This window comes from Tetrao urogallus (assembly GCF_951394365.1).
Source record: "Tetrao urogallus genome assembly, chromosome: 16".
Taxonomy (NCBI): Eukaryota; Metazoa; Chordata; class Aves; order Galliformes; family Phasianidae; genus Tetrao; species Tetrao urogallus.
In genome coordinates this window covers 328,000-348,857 of record NC_136829.1, presented here as the reverse complement: position 1 = coordinate 348,857, position 20,858 = coordinate 328,000, and positions in this window count along the sequence as shown.

Here is a 20,858-nt window from a genome sequence, read left to right as displayed (position 1 = left end):
CACTACAGTCAGCGCTCTGCTGTTAAACAGAAACAATCCCTCTGGCACTTCAGTCTCTAAGGGTGACATAATTCATCAAAGATGTTGCTCAGTGTTTCAGTCATAGTGGACACACATTCACTGCCGACAGAAGAAATGACCCAGGTTGGCCCTGCACGGGGAGCAACTGACATGGGGAGGGATGAGAGCAAGGTCAGAGGAGTGAGGTGGCTGCGTGGACTGATGAATGTGCTGCTGAGCATGCACAAAGCAATGCTGGAGCTGTTGAGTCTGTAGGACCGTGAGAATAACAGCCAGAACTGCTTAGGAGCTAAGGAATACAGGAGGGGCATCTCATGAACCTGACCAGGCACAGCAAGGAAGAAGCAGGTCCTGTTTGGGTCCAGGTGCCATGCTCTCAGACACAGGGAAGGACAGAAAAGGGGATGTACACTGAACACAGGGCAGATGGACACTCCTCAAGCACAGGAGAGAGATGTGGATCAGTGAATCACTAAGAAATTAACTCTTCTCCTCTCTGCTCCTTGCTGAGCAAAAATGCTGGTGAGTAACAGCCTAGCTGCAATACCTCTACAGCTGAAAGCTAGAATGTGTGACCCAGACATTGCCAAAACTGGCACTGACCCATGAGGGTCCCCTTTAATGTTCATTCTAATATGAGAAGTCTCTAGGCAGAAAGAGAGTCTTATTTTCTAGGAGACAGAAACAAAATGCAGGGAGTGTAAAACTAACAGCCACCAGTGCTGCTGGCCTGGCTGAGGGGCAAGCCCACATAATGTGCACTTCTGACTTAAGCACGAAGAAGTTACAGCAGCGTTGTGTGGAGCAGGCACACACTCCCAAAACTCTGCCCGTGTCTTTATATGCTCTCACAGAAATTATCTCCTTGCCCTGGCCTGCAATGGCAGCAGTTTTCAGAGCGTGCTCCCATCTAGGAGGAATGGGCCCTCAGAGCAGCCTCTGCTGCTCCTTGTCACAGAATCCCCCCAAACCGGGGAATGGTTAATTCCCCCAGATGTGACTTAGCTGGGGGCCTGGAGGTGGCATTCTCTCCAAGGAAGGATGGAGCAGTTACTTCATGGGCATCTACAACCAGATTAAGGATCTCTCACGCTACTTGGAAAGCCAGAGGCCATCAGCACACCTGAGGAGAGGCAGATTCTACAGAGACCACATGCATCGCCAGTTGCTGAGGTTTATAAACCCTTCCTCAGAGAGCATGCAAGAGAGGGCACACCAAGAGCTGGGGGCTCGGGAGGGTGGAATAATGAAGTGGACAAAACTCAGTCACATTCTATCATTTGTAACACTCCAAGTCAATTAATGATAAGACAAGCCATGAGCACAGTTGGGCTGAGTGTATAAGGCCATATGTCATTATCCGAAGGGATGTCAGGGAGGAAGACTGAGGAGTAATGGGATAAAACTGAAGGAAAGAGCTCAGAAATAAAGCTTTGTCACTTACAGAGAAGAGGAGCATCTGCAGTCCCGTTAAGCCAGATAGGGAAGAGAATGAGGGACAGCCGATCTCCTGCTGTGGAACAGAAGCTGCTGAAGATTGGGATCAGGGGCATCTCCCCACAGGAAGGACTGCAGCCTAAAGTGCATTATCAGCATTTAATGACATCCTCAGGAACATTTGCTGTGAGCCACTTCGGGACAGAATGTGCCACAGCAGACATGCTATCAGTCTACTCCTGTGCATTTCTAGTGCAGGAAGTCATGGCTTGGGCACTAGGAAATGACAACACTGTTACTCTCTTCCACAAGAGGTATTTTGTCTCTGCAAAGGTGAGTAATTGTGTTTGAGCAATGAGTCTGTACTGAGAAAGGAAGAGAGAAACAAATAAGGCAGTCCTGGCCTGTCTTCCTTCTGCTCAGGTGCCCATCCTGGCCACAGCCGGCGGCAGCTCTGCCTCTGTGGAAGGGGAGGGTGGGGGGATGGGCAGTGGGTGGCAGGCTGGCTCTGTGGGTCTTCGCTCCTGGAGGCTGCTCCTGCTGCTGCCCTCCGCTGCCAGCCAGGCTCTGAGCTCTATGGGAGGTGCTGCACAGAATGCTGCTTTGCACAGAGCAGGGTGAGTCAGTCAGATAATTTGAAAGAATCTCTTCCAAAAAGGAAGGATGAGGCAAGGCCGGGGCGTCTGGATGGCAGCGCCAGCACTGCTGTGCAAGCATCTCTCCATGCTGTCTCCTGCTCCATTTTGCTTGCATGGGCTCTGAACTGCAGCTGCTCCTACTCGTTGGCAGAGCCTGGGGCAAGTCCTCAGGCCTGGCCCATAGAGAGCAGTCAGGGCTGTGCCGCCGGGGCTCAGAGCACGGATTTGGGCACCACGCGGACCCTCACACCAAATTTAACTCCCACTTCACTGCACTGCTACTCCAACAGTGCTGGGGCACGGTGGGATCCCAGATCAACTGCTCTGCTGTGGCTCTCACCTGGTTTAATTGCTAACGACCGCTGATGAATGCCTGTACAACAAACAGTGAGGCGGCCCTTCCCAAGGCTTTAAACACAGCGACGAATATTGGATGGACGCTGGGTACCTACATATCACAACTGAGATCATTTTCTAGATGCTTGTTGCTTGGCAGCCAAAGGCTTAGAAATGTCAATTTCTAATTAAAACCATGCACCTAAAATCCACACACCCTCCCCAAAACTCAGTATTTTTATACACTGTTCTCAGCTCCAGTGGGCATGGTAGTAGTTCTCAGCATGCAAACGATCAGGAGCAAGCCACATTTCTGCCAGGGAGGAGGCAGGTGAGTTATGTGCACCAGCTCAGCAGAAGAGTATTCGGTTAAAAAAATAAATGTAACCTGGTAAGAAAGGATATTTAGGATGTGACCTAGAAATAAAAATGAGGAAGACTTCACTGTAACACACAACAGGAGCAGAAAACCCAGTGTCCTAGCCTCACAGACGATGGCAGTGCGATGTCAGTCAGAGATTTCCATGCTGGGATGGGCTGCATGGAAGTGCTGGCAGCTTGGATTTATGGGGTTGGCATCTGCATCCCTTGCTCCTGGGTACTGAAATCATCCCCTGTGACCCTGTGCTGCTGACTCAGCCGTGGCTGAGAACTGGCTTTCTGGTAGGAAGCAGAGACTAAAAGCAGAGCTGCTGGGCGCACTGCCCAGCTCAAGGTGTGCATAGGAACGGGTAGGGTGCTGCAGGATCCTGCTGGGGGCAGCAGGACTGGGGAGAGCAGGAACTGCCAGAGTGCTCCACTCCGTGGAAAATTTATTTTATTTTTGGACGAGAGCTTGAAGAACCACTTTTTAGCATTTTTTTCTCACAGAATAATTCTGGGTTTCTACTTCTAACTGACATTTGATTTCAACATCTGAGCTAGGGATAAAATGAATATTTTTACAACCTGACTGAATTCAAACCAACATGCTTTGAAACGACGAAACTGTCATCTGCAGAGCAAAGCAGATGTGGGCAGGCAGCCACAGCCATGTTGAGTGCTGTAGGTTTTGCTGGTCTGGGTCAGGCTGGAGAAACCTCTCCAGCCCCATCCCGTCCCTCTCAACTCAGGCCACGGCAGGCTTTGCCCTGGAGGACTTGTTCTGTGCACTGGGCTCAGCACACACCTGCTGGGCAGCGGCTCTTGCTATTTTGAGTATGTTTCACCATGATGAACGGGCCTCAGTACTAGGCTTGTCTTTTTCATCATGTTCCTTGCCTCTCCTCATGCTATATTCAGCTGATCTTGTAAGACGTTTGATTGGCAGCCCATACCTAACACATTTTCTTTTAACTTTTACAGTTACTTGCAAAATACGCTCTTAAAAGGACTCTGGAACCTTACTTTATTTCCTTTGAGTGGTGTAAGTGACCCTGAAATGGAGGGCAGCATGAGATGTTTGTTCTCATAGATGCACTCCAGAGAACACTTCTCTTGTTTTTCTGAGGGTTAGGTTAGGACTGAATGTCACCTATGCCATGAAATCATCCTCTCTGTTGCTTCCCCTCTAGTAAGGCAAACACATCCAATGGTTAAGGGAGGGTCTCTTTTAATTTCACATGGTTAATAATCAAGCCTAGTAAGTCGTCACAGAAAGACTGAAATCCCCTTTTTCTGGTTCAAATACACCTCTGCTTTACAAATAACTTCGCAGCAGCACATCAGCAGACACATCCTTCTCTCTCCATCTCTTAGCACAGGAAGGCCCCGGCGGTAGCACAGTGCTGCTGGTGAGCAGGAGGCCGCTGGCACACACGGTCACTGCTGCTGTGCGGGCACTGCTGGCACTGAGGGCAGCCCAGAGGAGCTCCTGCTGCTGCCTCCGCTGTGCTGCCATGGCCCTGGCCTGGGTTTGCTCCATTCTCATAGTCTGGCGTCTTTGGGCCTTGCTAAAATACCCAGATCCCTTTGGATCCCATCTCCAGATACTATTCTGGGTCAAAGCAATGATAAAGCAGTCTTGTATCAGTTCCCCTTTTGCAGGATGCTTATTTTGGGAAATGCAGCTGGGGAAAGAACCAGCTTTCACTTAGAGACAAGAGAAATGCAGCTTCCAGATTAGTGTCAGGCTTGAGTTCCCAAAAGAAAAAGTAGGATTTCCAGGGACTGAACATCTGCAAATCCAACAAGTGGGATCACTGAGCCGTCACAGAGCAATTATCTTAACACTGGCATAGGGGAAAGTCAAGAATCACTGGGAAGAATTTTCTTTCAGTAGATGGAAAAGTGTGCTTTGGGTGGGGGTGCTCGATATGGCTACTTTTGAGGTGCAGCATCAAATCCCATAGGCTGGGGCCAACAGCTAATCATCCAAAAAAGGCAACTATAAGCTTCATAAAAACCTATAAAGTCTTTACAAAGGCCTAATAGAAATAGAAATAGCTGTGCTTTGTTTTTAAAATCACTTACAGCATGGATCATTATTAGTCTTAATTACCTCCCTGCAGCGTGGAGATACCACTTTTTCACCCCCTCCCTGTATTTTTCAGACGCAGAAAGCACACAAGGCACATTTTAGAGGCGAAATAAAAAGGCCTTTGTAAAGTGCAGGGGAGGCTGCAGTGCCTCGGGAGCTGCCAGCCTCCGTGCTCCTCCAGCAGGCACACGGCCTGGGCCACAGGGCACTGCTGCCTTCCTTGCTTCAGCTTTGCACCCAGGGGTGCCACTGTAGCGCTGTGCTGGGGACTGCAGGACTTTGGGTGCAAGCCCAGCTCTCCTCCCTCTATCATCCCTTCCTTTCCTGCTGAGGAACTTGCTGCTTCTGGGAGAGGACAGGCACAGCCGGCATGGTTCTGTGATGTGCTTGGAGTATCATTTGCCTTCGGGTACTGAGCATGGCCATGTTGGTGCCGGGATCTGCTCTGGCGCTGCAGTGCACCCAGTCCCACAGGCTGAGGAGGAAGGAGATGGCAGAGGTACCAGGCAAGACAAAACCCACCATTCTTCCACCTCCTGAGCACCCTTTGTGGTTCTGCTCCCCCAAACGCACAAAGCAATAGAAATGAGGAAAACTCTCAGAGTCTTAATTGAAGTCTTACCCACTTTTTGCATGGGCAGATGGTGACAGGACGAGGGGGAATGGTTTAAACTGCAAGGGGAGATTTAGGTCAGATGTGAGGAGGAGATTCTTTACCCAGAGGCAGAGAGGCTCCAATGCTTTTCATCTCATCCATGCTGTGGTTTGTGATTCTATGAAATGAAATAGAAGGCAGCAAGGCAAGATCAGAAGGGAGTTTTGGGATAGGGGGTGCCTGCGGTACTCCTTGCTGCAGGATTCTGCAGATGAGAGTATATGAGAACAGGATGAAACCAGAGGGCTGCTTGAGAGAGAAACCTGTGAGGGTTCAGCCATAATAAGTGCGACTGTAAATGTAAAAAAAGAAAATAAATGAAATTCACACGAAGGTTACTAATATTCAGAAATCAGTTCTGGCTTGTGGAAATACTGCAGGCAGCGGTAGGGCTAGCAGATGGTAGTCTGGGCAGCCAGAGCAGCAAGGACTGGATTGATGCTATGTGGTTCATCAGCTGCCTGCTGTTCCTTCACAGCACGTGGAGTGGGGAACACATCCTCTATCCAACATGGTGACAGTGTGCGACACATCAGACAGGTCTCTGCTCTCAGGGAGCTCAGGATGTGCCTATGGTGACACTGCAGCCTCTCCACTGCAGCCTGAGGCAGCTGGGCCTCTCCACGTGTGAACCAGGAGCAGAATGAGGGCTGAGAGGGAAATCCAGAGGCTGACAATAATTCTCTCAGATGCTGTTTTCTAAAGATACCATCAGGCCATGGAGGATCCCAGTGCTCCCTACAGATCACTCACCCTGCAGTGCTGCATGGATCCTGTGCTGGTGGGGGATCAGTGGGGACCAGCAGCTGCCACTCTGTCCGCATCAGCCTGAACCCACGCAGAGAGCATCGGCACCAAAGGAGGGAAGGGTGCAGCAGCCTGTGTCCCTGCTGCAGCAGCGCAGGGTGTGGAGTGGCGGCTGCAGCAGGCAGCGGGCTGTCGGCACGGTGCTGCCATGTGTGCTGGCAGGAGCCCCACACACACCACCATGGGCAGCAAGGGGCAGAATGAGGGGCTATGAGCCATGCATGCCACACACCAAAACCTGATGCCTTTGCTCAAAGTGCAATTGTCGTGTTCAAAAACCTGTTTAATGCCAGCTCAGGAGAAAAACCGTCCTGGAAAGTGAGCGGTTCTGGAGCAAATGCAGTTTGGAAGACCAAGGAGCAAATGGTGTTTCAAAGTAAGAACATTTGTTTCCTCCTGCTTTCTCATTTTGTTTTACCTGTTGTTCCCAGGGATACAAATTGCATTTCTTTACATGTCTATCACTCGAGGTGTGTGAGCAGCAGTACTGTGCAGTATGCATTGGACTCACGCTGGGGCAGAGGAGTCTGGCTCTTCTGCTCTTTCATTTAAATCGCCGTATTTGTTTTATATCATTCTGTATGACTTTAGCTTAGCTTTGATTGAAACATCTTATTTTCCAGATCAAAGTCTTTCTTTGTGTTCTAATGAAATACTTTGACACAACAGCTTTGTGTTAGTTTAAAGTCATTATTTAATATACTGAAAACCGCTGTCCTCTAATTAGCATGCCGTGTGCTGCTCTTCCGATCTCGTTCAAAGTGTCAAAACATTTCACCACAAAACAGTTCTGTTAGGATACATCAGCAGTGATTGTACACGATGTGATGTGGCTCTTGATGATGCGATATGTGTGCTGGACTACCACCCAAAGCAGTAAGTGATGCAGAACGCAGGGTTAGAGTAATTCTGCATGTAAATATTGTTTCTCAAGTGAAATTTGGAAAAATATCAGGAGTTGGTAGGATTTGGTGGTGGGTCTGAAGACCGCCTACCTCCTGCTCATCTCTAACAATGGATGAAGTCCATGGGGAAAAACATGCAGTTCTCAGGTGCAAGGAAGTTCACTGCATAGGAATGCTCTAGGAGTGCTCCATTTTCCATTCTGTTCCTCCCCTCTTCTGTCTTCATCTGCCCATTCTCAAAGTGATCTTTCCTTCTCTTCTTGCTTTGACATCTGTATGCATCTCTTTTTCCCTCTCACCAACACATGCAATGAAATAGGGAGATGCCAGTCTCCTTAACTTCCTTGTCTATGAATGCAAGCATGATCCTGTTTTCACCATAGATTTGCAAATTATTTTAATTAAAATGGCCCATTTCTCTACTTACTAGGAAAATTTAAGAAGTATGTATATATTCATAGAATCATAGAATGGCCTGCGTTGAAAAGGACTGCCTTTCAACCCCTCTGCTATGTGCAGCATTGCCAATCACCAGATTAGGCTGCCAAAAGCCAGATCCAGCCTGGCCTTGATATTAAAAATACTCAAAAAATTAAGAGTGGTTCGGGTGGCTCTTGGCATGGAAATTGTGTGAATCTCAGGGAGAAGGCTAAATTTTAAGAAAGAAAATCTCAGAAGCAAAAAGAACTGTGAACAGAAACCTCTGTCCCTGCAGCTGAGATCCTCCTTCCTTCTGCACATCTCAGCTCACAGTTCAATACGATCGAGTTTGGAAGATTAGGAGCCGAAAGTCATTGGCTGTGCTGACCAGGGACCACCTCATCCCTCTGTATGGCTCACACCAAAGGCGCATCACTCACATTCCTGCAGATTGCGTGTGCGCTCTCAGTGACTTATTTATTGCACTATCGATGAAGCATGAAAGCATCTCTTTTCCACCTACTGATCAGCTACCGTACCCGCTCCCTTCTCTGTTTATCTAGCCATGTGCTTGCCTGGCAGTTGTCTGCCTGAATTTGTCTAGCAAGTGATTCACCTTCTTGTCAGCACACTTGGAGGTGTGCTTGTGTCACAGCCTCTCGCCTATCAAGTAACAGGAGATTGCTGTACTGCGTATATGAGCATGTGTATGAGAGACACAGCTAATGGATAAAAACACTCCATTTTATTATTCATCTCTTTTTTTTGTCTACAATCATATTCCTGGATAAGTCTGCAGCAGGAAGACATCTGTAAGTGGCTCTGACAGTCTCAGAATTAACAGCTGGGAGGGACACAGCCATTTTGTGCTCAGCCCAGGCTCCTCATCTCACGTACAGCTTGCTTAATTTCTACCAATTCAGACGGGTTTTGTCTAGCCAGCTGCTGTACAATCCAGGGCTGGACTTCCTGGAGCCAAAGGAGGAGCAGATCATGAGAGAAGAGGTCGCTGGCACGGAGCGGTTGCAAGGAAGGACGGGGCACCTCCTGGGACGCAGGAAGAGAAAGCCATGGAAATGCAGCCTGCTGCTTGGCTCATGCCAACGGCAGCAGGACTGTACACTGGTCTTGTGCACTTCTTCCTCTTCGGAGTTTCAGGGGTACAAAAGACTTTGGTCTGAGAAAGAAAACAGATTGAATGGAAGTGTACCATCAGAAATGCCAAATGCCCCCCCGTGGCCGGGCCTGCTCCTGTAGGGACTGTGGGGCATACACGGGGAGGTGTGGGCAGGAACACAGCAGAGACAGTTATTCACTCTTCCTCACAATGCAGGAGATGAGCCAGCAAAGAGGCTGTCATGCATAAGTATAAAATATGGAAAAGCCTGTCCTTACAAAGGTGCAAGCAAGCTATGGACTCCGCAGGGTGTCACACTGGCAAAGAGGGACTAAAGCTGGAGCAGGTCTAAAACAACAGTCTGAGATGATGGTGTGCGCATAACCTCAGAACACACCACTGTGGGGTGGCTGGGAAGGGCAGCTGGGACTCATCAGCTCCTTGCGCTTCTCCCTGCAAGCGTCCTCGCTGGCTGCAGCCCATTCACAGCAAAGCTTGGAGATTTTTTCTTCCTTCCTGGATTCCTTCCTCGATTCCTTACATAAGGAATCGAGGAAGGAAGCACATTTTTCTGCTTCTCTCTTCTGAGTAAAAACTGCTCTTTTAATATAGAGCCATTCAGCAAATTACAGTGCCTATGTCTGGGGGGATGTTGGACACTGGGTGACTGCCCTGCAGGGATGGCCATGCTGCTTGTGTGCCTCCCTCAGCTGCAGGGAGCAGCCAAATGCACAAAGCCATGATTTATTCACATGGTTTATTATGTAAAGCGAGGTTTTGGCTCATTTCTGCATTTATTCATATACCACAGGTCAAAGGAGCTTAGTCCTTCTTGTGTCACACTGCATGGCAGTGCCCGTTGGTGTGTGGCAGGGGCCGGCTGGGGGGCACCTGGGGCAAGGCTGCCCACTCCCACACACCAACATGAGAGCACACATCAGCTTCAAAGGGCCAGCTGCCCAGTGTGAAAGACCAAGAAATGCCATGCTGGGCTGCACAGGCATTCCCCAGCAGCTGACCTGTGACAAATTGAGTCTGTAGTAGTAGGACAGGGAGTAACAGGTTTAAACTAAAAGAGAGTAAATTTTAGACTAAGCATGGTAGGGAAGGAACACAGAAAGGATGCGGCACGAGGAAGCAAGGCTGCAGCAGGTAGAGGCTGAGGCTGCACTGTGAGGGGAGAAGGGTGGGTCGGTTCTACTCCAGCACTGAGCCCCAGCACTGTGCAGGTGAGCACTGCAGGGTCACCCATCCTCCTGCTGAGCCACAGAAACATGCTGCTGCCTCTCTAACCAAGCCTTGCCATCTCCCCTTCTCCCCTTTGGCAGCTTTTGGCAGAGCACATCATCCTGCTGCCAGACAGCCTTGGAAGCTGACACATCCTTCATGCGAAACTGCCTCAGCAAACTGATGGCCCATTGGTAACCGTGGGGACCAACCACAGCTCTGGTACTGGGACAAGAAAATCCCTAAGCGGGTGTTTGTAAGAAACCTTGTGGCACAGAACAGCACTGCAAATGGTGGATGCCATGTGTTGGCAATGCCCAGAGCCCAGGGTCAGCAGCCCCAGCTTCTTCCTGGCCTCTCTGACTCCTTTGCCTCTGCTTTGTTCAGCCTTTAGTTAAGCACCAGCCAGGACTGTCCTAGGAAATTCTGCCCCAGTGGAACAGAGCCAGAGCACAGTCCTGCACTGCCCTTGTTTGCTCAGGGGAATACATGCAGACTGAGAGCTGGCCCTGGGTCTGATTGCTCTGTGCACCAGGAGCCATGTTACCGCCTTCCATGTGGGAAACCAGGCATCTCCAGATTTGTGGCTCTTCATGCCTACACCAACACAGCAAAGCCTCACCTGTGGGTGCCTCTCTGCAGGGTGGTTGCACTTCACCTTTGGCATCCCAGGCCCTCTTCCTCACTGGGGCAGTGCCAAGCCCCCAGCCTTGCATCCCCAGGGTGAGCTTCTACCTCAAGGGTGCAAAGCTACAGGAAAGCTTGTGGTGACAGTAGGAGAGAGCACAGCTGCTGCTGCTCAGGCCCGTTTGGTGTTCCTGGGGCTTTGGAAGACATTAGTCAACTTCCCACAGCTGCCAACTGGGCCAGGTCTTCCTCCTGCCTCTGCAGTTGATGTTTTCCAACAATCTCCCACAGCCAAGTCTGGCACCTTACAGTGTTCATCACTGTTCCAGACTTGTTATTTACAGAGTATTTAGTTTTCATTAGTTTAGTTCATTAGTCCTCACTCTTCACAAAACTTCTCCCAGGTCTGGTCAAGGTTTCTGATGGTTTCTGTTAGATCATGGTGTTCAACCTTTTGGCTTGCCTGGGAGCATTGAGTGAAGAGGCATTGCCTTGGGCCACATACACGTAGGCTGCTCCAAAAGCAATGCCTCCTATTTATTTCCATGGTACAATGAGCACAGTACCACAGCTAGTGCAAGTTCTCAGCTGCATAACACCCTTTTTCAATATAGTCACCACCATTAGCTGTGCATTTTCACCAGTGATGAACAAGTGCCTGCATGCTGTGCTTGTAGACATCTGCACCAGCAGAGCTGCCCCACTGCCACTGTTGCCACTGCTGAAACCCATTGCTGCACTGTGCCAGCATCCACTGTTTGGTCTCCATAAACACTCAGCAACCGCTGATGAATGTCACTGGGTGCCATTTTTTCCACATGGAGGAATTAAATCCCACAACTTTGCTCCATACTCACTCCCTTGTCAGATGCCACGCTGTCAGACTGCCCCTCTGCTGTCACGTGGCACAAAGCATAACGGGACATTGGTGGGAAGGTCCAGCGTCTGCTGCCGTACCACCAGCATCCACCTCTGACACTGTGGGCCAACAGCATAAAATAGCAGGCATTACTTTTGGAGCCACCCTCATATAATATAAAACATAGTTAATGTATATGAATATCAAAATATTTTAATTTATTTTTTTTATTAGAACATAAAAAGCAGAGCAACAAAGCCATAAAACCAGTGGGGTATGCGACCTGGTTTTTGTGAAACTTGCGCATCAGTCTGGTTCCGTGGTGGTGGCTGCAGTTCTGGGGGAGTTCTCGGAAATTTGTCAGTGATTTTTGATGGAATTTTATTTTTCCTGTGCTTCATCCTTGAGAATAGTTATTTACAAACGTACGTCCTGCTAAAAAGCAATGACAGGAATAAGGCACGGCTGTGAAGAGAGGGATATTTCTCTCTGCTAAGATAGGGCTTGTGAAAGTTCAGGAGCAAGAGATGATTGAAGGTTTGAGTTGAATGCCTGATTGCAACTCTATACATTTCATTTGACAATTTTCAGGTCATGTATTTATTCTGACTGAAAATCGAGTCACAAATATACTGAAAACTTTATTATTTCTCCGCAATCTTGAAACCTACTCTCACATTCCTCCACCACAGTGGAAAGCAAGGTGAGTATTTTTTGCTGTCCATAGGACTGCGTTCAGCCAGCATATGAAAATGCTTAACGTTATTTGCCATCACTTGAGCTGGTGCTGCACGGTGCTGCCCTGTGCCGTGTGCCATCCCCAGGGGCATTGGGTCGGTGCTGTGCGGGGAGAGCCAGGCTGCCGCACGGTGTGCACGGCCCCTCCGCAGCACTCCTCCTTTCCCTGCACGCTGAAGCAGCTTCTTCTCATCCCACCTGAGGCAACTCCATACAGATGGAGGTCACCTGTTTCCCTTCACAGCTGTTTCCCACTGGTCACTTTTCTCAAGTGCCCGTGGAGGTGAACGCTGCTCTGTGTAAGCTCTGAGCCAGGGTGTCAGGGAATCACGGGATCACAGATCTGTAGGGATCGGAAGGCTCCAACCCTGTGATGGTCATATCCACCATCAGGTCAACAGTGCCAGGACAACCTGGACATCTTCTTTGGTGAGCAAATTCTAGTTGCTTTGCAGTTAATTGTGTTAGGTTTTTTGTTTGTTTGTTTGATTGTGTTTTTTTTCTGGTGACTTTGTGAGCTTTTTCTGCTGTATCTGAATCACTACAAGATCTCATCTCCTGTTGGGGATCCACTACCCTTCCAATACTGCTGCTTTTGATTTATAAGAGCCATGAACTCTTCTGTGTTCTGTTGATTTCTGCGCCTCATTCAGAGTCGCCTCTCAGCTGCTCAGGTTCTGTGTGGGGAGCGCAACTTCTCAATTTTCTGTAATACCCTGTGATAGTTAGCTTCCTCTGCATGACTTAATTGAGAGTATTAAAAACATTGTGTGCTTCAGAGCAGGCTGCAAGGAATTAAGCTGCCTTCTGACAGTCTTCCTCCTCCAGTTCATCCACGATTTCAAGAGAAACAAGAAAGCACCATTAGAATTATCCCTCCCATCTTTGCAAGATACCCTGTCCTGTGGCAGACTTCTAGTAGGTCTGTGCTTGCCCTGGAGGTGCAGAACACCTTGCTCTTGGGGTGGATGGAGTCTGCCTTTACATCCAGGGCTGGGAGACTCTGAGTTGCTATTGGTGTGGCTGGAGGAGATGTGTGACTGTCTTATATCCTCACCTGGTGCCCTGATGAGCCATGGATAGGGAGTGTCCAGGGTGTGCAAGGCCCACAGCAGTGCGTGTGCTGTGAATAACTGAGGACTGGTGAAGAAACACATAGAGCCCCTGTCACTGGAACCATTACTGACCTGCAGCCCAGTGCTACGTGCAGCAAGCACAACACAAGAGGGCTGAAATCCACTGTAAACTACCATGGCTGAAGCTGAACCTGGAAAGCCTCCACCCTTACTCTGCTCATGGAAGATCTCAGACCCCCACAGTTTGTAGCAAGAGGCATATGCTGTCTTTTGCTTATCCACCAGGATTCAGTAATCCTATAGTCACTAGAAATGGTGACTTGTGATTGGTTGTCTCGTGGTGTCACCACCAGCACAGACTCCTCTCCTCCTTGCCCCCAGGGATGAAGCACAACAAGGAGCACACCTCTACTTCTTTCCACCAGCAGTGCTGAGGGAGGAAGATGAGGTCCCGCTGGGGCACAGCGCTCACCTCATTCTGCCATTAAAAATCAAGTCAGCTCAGTGACTAGCTGTTCTTAGCACTGAATGCTGGCATGCTGGGGCACTGCAGAAGAGCAAAACTTGCTGCACAGGGCATTCACTCGCACCTACACAAAGGACATAAAACACAGAGGATTGCACAGCAACCTGGAAGAGGTGTAAAGGTCCGAGGTAGCTGGAGGTTTTGGAGCTGTGTGGCTTTTCCCTACCTTGTTTGCTACAGGAGAGAACTGTGGTTCCCAGTTCTGTCAGCCCTGTTTTCAGGCTTCACTGGAGAGAGATGGAAGCACTATGAGCAGAGGGGTGATTGCCATTGCTCAGAGGGAGTAGAGAGGGGTGGTGGTTTCCAGAAGGGCAGGAAGTCTAGACCTGAACAGCCAGCAGAAAACACAAAACCTCACATCAGCCTCTCTCTCATTGTGTTTTAGTGTCACAAAGTCTGGAAATTAAATCTATGTTCACCTCTACTACAACTCTTTTTGCAAATGATGCTGAGCAGCAGATGAGTATAAAGGATGCTTTCAGCTGGGACTGGATGGGAACTGCCAGGTGTACATCTGGGAGAAGAATCATAGAATCACAGAATCCTTAGAGTTGGAAGGGACCTCTGAGGGCCATCTAGCCCACTCCCCTGCAATGGGGACACAACAGCTCCATCAGGTTGCTCAGGGCCTGGTCCAGCCTGGCCTTGAAAGTCTCCAGGACATCCACATCTCTGTGCAACCTGTTCCAGTACCTCACCACCCTCACTGTAAAAGATTTTTTCCTTGTATCTAATCTAAATCTCCCTTCCCTAACCTTGAAGCCATTTCCCCTTGTTCTATCACACAGAAGAGTCTGTCCTCTTCTTTCCTATTGCTCCCTTTTACATACGGCAGGGGTGCCCTCAGGTCACCTCACAGCCTTCTCTTCTCCATGCTGCACAGCCCCAGCTCTCTCAGCCTGTCCTCACAGGAGAGATGTTCCATCCCTGGGATTGCTTTTGTGGCCCTCCTCTGGATACACTCCAAAAGCTCCATGTCTCTGCTGTACTGAGGACTCCACATCTGGATGCAGTACTCCAGGTGGGGTCTCGCAGAGCAGAGGGGCAGATCCCCTCCCTTGCCCTGCTGGCCGTGCTTCTTTTGATGCAGCTCGGGATACAGTTGGCTTTCTGGGCTGAGGGCACATTGCTGGCTCATGTCCAGCTTCCCACCCACCCCAAATCTTTTTTAGCAGGGCTGCTCTCAATCCTTTCATCTCCCAGCTTGTATTGGAAGTTGGGTTGCCTTGAGTCAGGTGCAAGGCCTTACACTTGCATTTGTTGAACTTCATGAGGTTCACCTGGGTTCACTGCTCAGCCTGCCCAGGTCCCTTGGAATCGCATCCCATCCTTCTGGTATCTCAACTGCACCCCACAGCTCGGTGTCATCAGCAAATTTGCTGAGGGACCACATTGCTCTCTGGAAAAGCTCTCTGGATGTGTCCAGAGGCAATTCCTTTTCATTCACAACAAGAATATGCTGATCTTGATCTAAATTGGAGCCTTGAGGACTTGAGTGGCCTTTAACCTGTCTCTGAAAGCTCTAGAGGGTTGTTCTTTCTTTAAAAAAAAAAAAAAAACAAGAAAGTGACTGTCCCAGGAGAACTCATATCCAATCTTGCTTGATTCTAACAGCAAGCAGCTTGGGAAATTAAAAAGCTGGTACCAGTCACAGACAAGAACTGATAGCAGCAAGTAATCAGAAAGGTCAGGGAGACATAAAGTAGGCTGCAAGTGGCCAAGCATGTCCCTGGTGTAACATGGCTCCAGCAGGGAGTGCACGTCTTGCAGTGTTGTAGGTTGCAAACACAGCTTGTCCTTGGCAAGCAGCAGGTAGAAAATTAATCTGCTCATTTCTGCTAAGGCAACCTCTTGTTCCCTGTTGAAAGTATGATGGGGTGACACTGCTCTCCATCCCCATCTTCCTTGGGGAGCAGAATGCTTTGAGTTGCACTTATTTTCTTCCATGCATAACGAGTTTTCATCCAGGATATTTTGTCTCAGCTACTAGGGACAGTACTGCTTTTGCCCTGTGCCTGCTGTTGTGGTGGCAGGAATGCCCTGTGGTCACACTGCCAGTCTGTTCCAGGACCCTGCAGCAGTGACCTGATGGCCTGGGGGAGCACTGCCCCATGCTGCGCTTGGCTGATGCCCCTTCAGTCTCAGCCTGAGATCTCCAGCCAAAAAAGACCTTTGATCACCTGCTCTTTGTCCCTGCTTTTTTGACCTAGGAAAGACAGGCAAGCAGTGCCATGTCCAGGCAGGGCTGGAGATTGTGCTCCAGGACTGGAAGCTGCTGTCTACTGCAAGCAGGTAGAGAAATGAACGTGGGCTGTGAGCATTAGTTGTGTTACACTGCAGGCCTGAATGATTCAAGAACCTGAAGTAGGCTTGTTGGAATTAAAAAAGGGACAGGACCTTGGTTCCTGAGCTGCACTTCTCATACAGGTGTTCTTGGCCACCTTCCAATGGTCATGCCTCTGCCTCTTCCCTTCCTCTTCCCCTCACCCATCACCTGTGCCAAAGCCTGTACCAGGACAGCAGAAAATAGGAGAACTGCCTGTGTAGAACTCCCAGCTTGTGCCTTCAAAGTCCTGTCAGTGCAGACAGTGCTGCTGATAAAGGAACGAATCAGCACAGGGATGCATCCTGCTCTTGCCCTTGCTGCAACACTAAAGGGAGACGGGAGGCGACTGTGGCCAGCAAAGGATGCAGAGAAGTCAGGGTAGGGCACATCTATTCTGCCCAATAGCCCAGGGGTTGCGTGGCTGAGGCACACAGCAAAGGGCCCTGCACGGCGTGGCAATGGTGGCAAAGGAGGCTGGAGCCAGCTGGCTGGGACTGTGCTGAATAATGGCACAGACTTCCTGAGTGATTGCAGGGCAAACTCGTACACCATGCAGAAACCAGCCAGATCTGATTCACATATTGGGTTAGTGGAGAAGAGATAAGACAATCCACTTAGTGGTTTTGTTGAGCTGCATTCAGCTAAACCAGATTAGGGGCAGATGCTCAGCTGGTGTAACGTGGCATGGTGCTGTGGGAGCCCATCTTAAAGCCCCAGTGTGCTTCCCTCCTGGTAATCTCAAGTCTCTAGGGGCAGTGCAACGTGAGTGCGAGAGCTGTAAAGTGACGTTAATACTGAGGGATGGATTTAATGGGAGATTCGGTGGCAGCATTATGCATGAATTTTTGCTTTGTCTCACTCCGGGCATCTCACACTAGACCTTCTAGAGAAAGGTGATGCACAAAATGCTGAAGCCCTTTTACAAATGCTGCCTCTGGCTTTGCTGAGGCCCTTTGCTCCCGGTGTTTACTTGGGCTATTCTCACCCCCAAAGCCCACACTTTCTTCCAGTGCTAAATGCTATGTCTGTCTCCCAGCTGGCTCTTCACCCACGGCTTCCGATCTCTCTCCTGAAACACTTTGCAACCTCATTTGTTTCTGTATTAGCAATCTCATGTCTTCCAGAAGAACAGGACACGGCTAGTACTGATTGGCTGAGTGCGCTGAGCTCTGCCTTGGAAAAGCCCACCGTTTGGCTCTCAGACTGGTTCTTGGCTTATGAATATCTCACAGGCACCACAGGTATCCATTTTCCAGCTGAATATACCCAGAACATCATTTTGATCCATGATCCAGATTTTATTAGGCTGTGCCTCTTATGGATGAGGAAACTGAGACTGAAAGCATAATTTAATAAGGATGTGACATGGTCAGCTAGAGAAGTGTAATATAACAGCCATGAGACCCTGAACCAAACACCTCTTTGCTGCACAGCTGTGAGTGCATCCCTTGCCCACGTGTGTTCACCCTTGATCTGCACAGCAGCAGTGGGGCACGGGGCACAAAGCAGTGCCCACGAGGTGTGGCTGTGGGAACGTGGCTCTGCGAGGTGCAAGCAGTTCTGCCTTTTTCCTTCCTTCGGCCCCTGGGACTGTGGAGGCTGAGCCTGGGGGAGTGGGAAGAGACACTGATGCCAAAACAATCCACCCTGGAATTTTTTTATTTTATTTTAATTTTTTTTTTCATAAATATTTAGTGAATAGAACTGTTTCATCCCTGTTTTCAAACAAGCTTTTTCATGTCATTAAGATACTGCTAATTCACAGACACAAAGGGAATGGGGCAATTTGTATCATTTCTGTACTAAAGCTCCTTTTAGAAACCTCAATATCATCACCAAGGTCATTTTCTTTCAACTTTGTCATAGAGTCATTTTGCTGGTAACCTGGAAATGGAAGAGTAAACCAAATCCCAACAAGCGGCAGCACAAATGGTGGGCGGCACGCTTCCTTCCCTCATTCATGGCTGCATGGAGCAGCACAGCGGCTGAGGGACCCCAGGCACTGAGAGCCAGGCTGGGCCTTGCTTCCCAGCACTGCCTCTTGGAGCTGTGCTCACAGTGCAGGACCTGCGCAAATAGAACACGTCGGTAAGTTTTGAGGAAAGAGACCACAGCTGACCTTCACTGCTGTTAATACACAGCTGAGATCAGGGACCCTTGTTTTGTGCTTTGGGCAGATGGTCACAGCCAAGGCAGGACTAAATCAGGGAGAAGTGCTGACAGCACCTTCCCAGAGAAAGAGCTGCTTGTCCCCCAGCGGCAGCTGGGCACTGTGAGAAAACACATTGTACACCCCATGCTAACCGTGTTTTCCCAAACATCTCATGTTTTTCTCTGGATACTGAATTCATAGAATCACAGAATGGTTTGGGTTAGGGTTAGGTCCCCTTGTTCCACAACCCTGCCATGAGCAGGTACATCTCCCTCTAGACCAAATGCCCCAGAGCCCCATCCAACCTGCCCTGGAATGCTCCTGGGATGGGGCACCCCCTGCTCCGGGCTGCAGTGCCGGGGCTGCACTGCCTCTGAGCGAAGAACTTCCTCCTCACATCTGACCTCGTTCTCCCTTCTTTTAGTTTTAAACCATTTCCCTTTGCTAGTAAAGCGTCTCATCTTTCTGGTAGGTTCCCTGTAAGTACTGGAAGGCCACACAGTGGTCTTCCCAGAGCCCTCTCCTCTCCAGGCAAACACCCCCAGCTCCCTCAGCTTCTCCATAGCAGAGGTGCTCCAGCCTCTGAGCACCTCTGTGGCCTCCTCTGGACCTGCTCCAGAGCTCTGCGTCCTTCTTGTAACGGCAGCCCCAGGGCTGGATGCAGTGCTGCAGTGGGGTCTCACAGCAGCAGAGCAGTGGAGACAGCCCCCTCTCTCAACATTCACCCAGAAGGATGTAGGATAGGATGAAACCTTGATGGTTCTGATTGAACAAGGCTAGGTCATGAGGAGAGACTGAGAAGATCCTATCTGTGCACAAGTTCCAAACAGAGTGGAGTTGTCCTCAACCACCTCTGGGCCCCATAGGGGACCCTGACAAAGGCATCCAACCTCCACCTCTCGATCTCATGATTCCCCCTGGGCTGGGCAGCCTCCTTTCCTCTTCCTTCAGACAACCAACTGTGCCAGCACCCCACGGCCCCACACTGCATTACACCACGCTGCTGTGTGCAGCCAGGCAGCCCATGTCGGGGCCACCCATTCCCAGTGATCTGCCAGCATGGCATGGGGCGGCCAGCACTGCCAGCAGCAGGCACACAACTCTCACTGGGCTGGGGGGCAGCTCTGGGAGCAGCGCCCTGAGCACTGCCCTGCTCAGCGGCACCCGGCAGAGGCTGCTCCAGTCGTGGCTGCCCGCTCTGAGCGGGGTTTGCTTCGGTGAATGAACGAGGCAGCTGATGAATATTCAAAATTGGCAAAGCAGATCGCTTTCAGCTAAATTTGATCACAATATGGGATAAATTAAGCCACGGGATGAATGCATTTGAAATGAAGATTAAAAGAACGCGCTGTACAAAGTCAGGAAAGTAGGTTTAGCCAAAATCTGACAATGTACACAAACAGATGAAAATAAAGTTCCTTTCACTGAGCAAATAATGAGGTCGGAATCAGCTTCTCACCAAAGTTCCTATGGAAACGTCTTTTTTTTTTTTTTTTTTTTTTTTTTTTTTTAAATCCTTTTTAATTTAAAAATAAAGAGGGAGAGGAGAGGAGAATGCCTGGGAAACAAAAGATGCTCGAAAGGTCCAAGAATAGAGGGAGGTGCTCAACTTGGGTAGTAACTACTGAGAAACACAGCCTGATACCTGGGAGCCTGAGGGAGAGGGAAGGCACAATGGGGTGCTGGGAAGGGCCTCGCCAGGACCCCAGGGGTTGCTCAGCACCAGCCCCCACTGCCCAGCCTGGCCCAGGAAATTCTGGTGCCCATCTCCAGCTCTTTGCAGGTCCTGGTCAGGATGCCAGCCTACTCCAGTAGCTGGGAGAAGGGTATGGGGAAGGGAAACATTTGGGCTTGTTGCGGAGCAGTGGGCAGAACAGACTCCAAGCAGAACAAATGACAAGTGGAGGTTCATGTCCCATGCCTGCCTTTCTGAAAGTTCTTGGTTATTGAAGGCCCCTAAAACAAAGCAAAGGACAGCATGAGAACTGCCTTGGCTTGGGGATCTGTGGAACTGAATGCAGAGGGATACAGGGAGCTCTCTGCTCCCCAGCAAGCAGCTTCCTCCAGGGGATGGCTTCAGCCCCCTGCAGGCCTAAGGAGAGAAGGGGAAAAACCCTGTGGGCAGCAGCAGGCAGGAGAGGCAAAGGTCATCTGGAGCTTCCCAGGCCTAAACTTGACCTTTCCTGCCTTCACCCTTTTGTGGCCCCCTGGTCCCTACCTGGGCTACTGCAGCCCTGCTGCCTGCAGGGACCTGCAGCATGTGGTGCTGCAGCAGCCAAGTGCTCAGCTGGCCTAGGCTGTGTCCAGACTCACCCTGCTGCACACAGAGCCATTTTAAGGAGCGAAGACAGAGAAGGTTTAGGGGAGCCATGAGCAACAGCTCCAGAGCACGTCTCTATCCAGCTCAGAAGACCTAGTGCAGGACAGTGCAGCACCTGCTGCTGAAGGCCAGCAACCCCTGGGATGTATTGGGTGCAGCAGCATGGGGCAGGGACCTGGGGCCAGTGGCCCCAAACCATGGTTTGGCTCCCTC